The sequence below is a fragment of the Octodon degus genome, unplaced genomic scaffold, assembly GCF_000260255.1.
Source record: "Octodon degus isolate 3935 unplaced genomic scaffold, OctDeg1.0 scaffold00168, whole genome shotgun sequence".
Lineage (NCBI taxonomy): Eukaryota > Metazoa > Chordata > Mammalia > Rodentia > Octodontidae > Octodon > Octodon degus.
This window is the reverse complement of record NW_004524744.1, coordinates 323,510-327,425: the sequence shown is the minus strand read 5'-3', so window position 1 is coordinate 327,425 and position 3,916 is coordinate 323,510. Positions and strand designations below refer to the sequence as shown.

Genomic DNA, 3,916 nt, shown 5'->3' with positions numbered 1-3,916 from the left:
CACCCAGAATGTATCCAATCTCATCTGAACTCAGAAGATAAGCAGGATCAGGCCTGGTTAGTTGGATGGGAGAAAAGAAAATGTAGGCATTGGCCCCAGAAGGCTGGGGCATTGGCCCCTAGTATCTCTTAAATGAGGAAGAAGAGGAGCTGAAATTGCCCTGCATGAACCCAGAACACTCTGAAAAAGAGGCCGATTCAGCATACAGGTTTCCTGCCCACTCTTTCACGGTACCCCCTTTCCTCATGTGAGAGCCCTTTGGACCCATGAGCCTGCTAAGACAGATCTGAGGCAACAGAACAGACCCTTTATCATCTTTGATGCTGGCTTGGCGATGGTAGGATCCGAAGGTTCAGCAACAGTCTCTTATTACGACTCAGAGTGGGCAGTAACATGAGCCTGACAGAGTAGAGTTGAGAATGAGGGTGAATTATTCCCAGGCCTTGAAACATCATCAGAAAATTCCAGCATTACAAAGCTCTGCTAGATTTTAGGATTTCAGTGATACCTTTGTGCCCCCCATCCAGATTAACTAAACAATCATTCTGCACCTGTGTACCAGCATACATTGAGTGTTTGTGGGGCAGAAAACTATCTCTCCAGGCTCTAGGATGTACAGAAGTAGCAGAATTATACCCAAGGAGCTGCATTTAAGGAAACCCCGCCAAGCCTCTTCCACACCTGGACATTATTTAGGTCAGAAGATTGGATTTGGGCTCCCATACCATTACTTAGCTAGTTGCTCTGTTTTATAGCCTCATTTACTGAAGCATATGAGTACCCACTGTTTACTAAGTTACATGAAGGGTGTTCAGATGTACATAAGCGTGGTTCCTTACCTAAATTTGGTGGTGGAACCAGGTATTAGAGTGACCCGAGGTCCTTTCCAGACTCTTACTGTCTGGCTAAAATAATTGGATGGAACAATGGATGACTTTGAAAGTATAACATTTATTTAGGGCAAAAGAAGAAGAAAAAGAAACACAAAAGATGTGCACAAGAAGAAAAAAGTACTTTGAAAAGAAATGTTCTGCAGAGCAAGTGTGGGGCAGTTAAAGTAGAAAAAAGAAGCGTGCCTTGCAGAGTGTGGGGCTGGCTCAGGGAAAGGCTCACAGCAGCAGAGAGCTTCATGGCCTCCATCTTCTGTCCTCTTTCTGACATCAGATCCAAGCTAACCCATCAAAGACACACTTGAGGTGTGGCTGGGCCAGTGCTGGCCTCACTATGTCTGCTGTTTTCAAGTTCTCGAGCCTATTGACTGTAATCTTGCTGCTTATATATACCTGTGCTTACATCTGCTCCCTGACACCCAGCATACTGGACAAAAACCAGACTATTGGGAATATTTTGAAAGTGTGCCAGAATTGGTGAATGGATGAGCCCTTACGTTGCAGTGTGCTGTGTGGTGATGGCCCTCAGCAATTTTTTCATACAGTAGCTCTGGAAATGTCCGAATTCGATTGCCAGCGGACTTCAGCGTGAACAAGGACTTGCTTGCAGAAAATGATGGAAAGCATGGTTAAACCTTTTATCTCTAAACACTGCATGAGATTTCCAGATGCTTTTCTCTATTTTTATATTACTGGACCATGTTTTACATAAATAATTAAGATGTAAGCATTTAATATGGCAAGAGTTCAGTAGTCTTTAGAAACTAACCTCAGTACTGTCAGCACAATATTACATTCTGCAAGTGTTACTGTGTCATGTCAGATACCAACTTTTAATAAGGTGTCTTTAAGCAACAAAATCAGTAATTATTCAAGTTCCTTTCATTGTGATTTAGAATCTTACTCTTTGTAGAATGAGCCTTTTTTTCCACTAGCCTTTTCATTAAGAAAAAGTGGTTTCATGCTGTCTTGTTATGTGTTCATACTGAGCAGAGCTCTTCCTCTGGCCACCCCGTTTTCAACATTAACTAGAGCACTCTGCTTTTAGCACATTCTGCAACTCATTACAGGCAACTGACATATTTATACAATTCTTAAAGGAGGAAGGTAAAGGAGATGTGATTTAAAAGTTGTACAGGGAAAATGTTCAACAGAAGAGAGTTCAGTCAAGCCCACTGACATCGCAGCCCCTGGCCAGGCATGGATGTGGCATTGGTGTGAAGCTGAGTGGTCAGCTGCCATTCTTTGAATGGCATTTTCAGCATGAAAGCAAAATGGAATGATTATAGGATAAGAATCCCGTACTTGGTTTTCATTCTTTATAATGTCAAGTTCTTAAAATACAGCATTTACTTTAATTTCCCCAAAACAAACTTAACTTTTTGTTTTAATTTTTAACAGAGGTTTAAAACTAGTTTACACCATCAGCTTGAACTGGAATCCCATGTATGGCTGAGTGGCAGGGATATCTCGGGTGTGCCCACAATGGCATGTACGTCTCTGAGTTTTGGTCGGAAGGGTCCAGCAGTGTTTCATCTAGATGTGCAATCCTGGGTGTGTGACTTCTGACTTTCATAGTAGAGTTGTTATAAATTTGTAATTAATATTTCTTAATATTTAACTGAAATTCAGTTACTATTTCAAAGCTAAGGGGAAATTAAATCTTAGCTAAAAATTAAACACTACAGATATTTATTGCATATTGTTCTTCATTAAAGTTCTTATGAAGGTAAAGAGAAATACACACTTGACTGTGTGTCAGAGCTTGATGTCAGGTATGGGGCTGGAGTGCCGTTCTGTCCCTGCATCCTGAATCTCCACAGTTAACAGGTCTCCACAGTTACATGACTGTATTACACACAGTGGGGGTTTTGTGATGGAGTGCTATGTTTCAATGAAGAAATGCCTGGCCAATGACCAGAGCTTAAGATAAAGCCAAGGAACTAGGGTTACATTTAATAATGTGCTTCAGTATCCAAATGGCAGGGCTCTATGCATAATAACCAAACTCTTTGGCCAACGCTTGACTCTTGGTACCTCAGACCTCTTGCCTGAGTCTGTGTCCCTAAGCCTGTCATATCCACTTGGCTTGACACCTTTGCCTACTCTCAGCCTAAACTTTCTCTCAGATGTGGCTCCTCCTCATTTTGGCTAAGGGAACTCATGAGTCTGGCCTCTCCATCCACATTCCTTTTAGATTGCCTAGGCTGTTTGCTGCTCAAATCTAGGAATATCAGTCTCTTTGCATTATATGACTATTTTCCCTTTCACTTCACATTATAGAACAGTTTCCCATGAAACTTTTCTTAAACTTTTTCTTAAAAAGTGGACATTTTCAGGCCTTGCATACTTATACTCAGCTTCAGAAAGCCATGTAAGACTGAGATATAATCAATAGTTTATTTAAAAGACTACATCTAAATGAATATCTAGAAGTAATACAAAAGGGCTCTGTAAAAGCTGGGCATAGTGCTATATACTTGCGATCCCTGCACTTGGGAGGTTAACACAGGAAGATCATGAGTTCAAGGCCAGCCTGGACTACAGACTGTGACTTTGTCTAAAAACCACCCCTCCAAATTGGTTATTTAGAACATGTTACACAATTATGTATTATCCAATAGACATATGTTTTTCATTGAAATACCAAAAAAAAAAAAAAATCAGAGTAGTATCATGATATTGAGTACTGGAGACAATAATTCTATTTTTTTTTTTGATAAGTGGTCTCTCAGAAATAATTGCCCATTTTACTAAGGTTATATTTCTTCAATTTTAGTGACAGATGGCAAATCCTTAGTCTGTGCCACATATTCACTCAATCTGTTAAACCACTTTTCCATGTGCTCAGAGTTATAGACCCAATCTCATAGATTAAAAAGGTTGGGACAAGGGCTGGCCAGATAGCTCAGTGGATTAAAGTGCATGCTTAGGCAGACACAGGGACTGGGATTTGATCACCAGTGTGCCCTGCGGCCCAGTCCCTGGAGCCCAGTGACAGGGCAATTGAGACTGGGCATGGTGGC

General features: G+C 41.0%; 2 pseudogenes; both read left to right on the top strand.

The window, feature by feature from the left end:
- Positions 1–1,224: 1,224 nt before the first annotated feature.
- On the top strand, positions 1,225–1,438 carry LOC101567434 (annotated as a pseudogene).
- A 1,220-nt stretch (positions 1,439–2,658) lies between these two features.
- LOC101577392 overlaps positions 2,659–3,916 on the top strand; it is a 3,218-nt pseudogene continuing 1,960 nt past the window's right edge.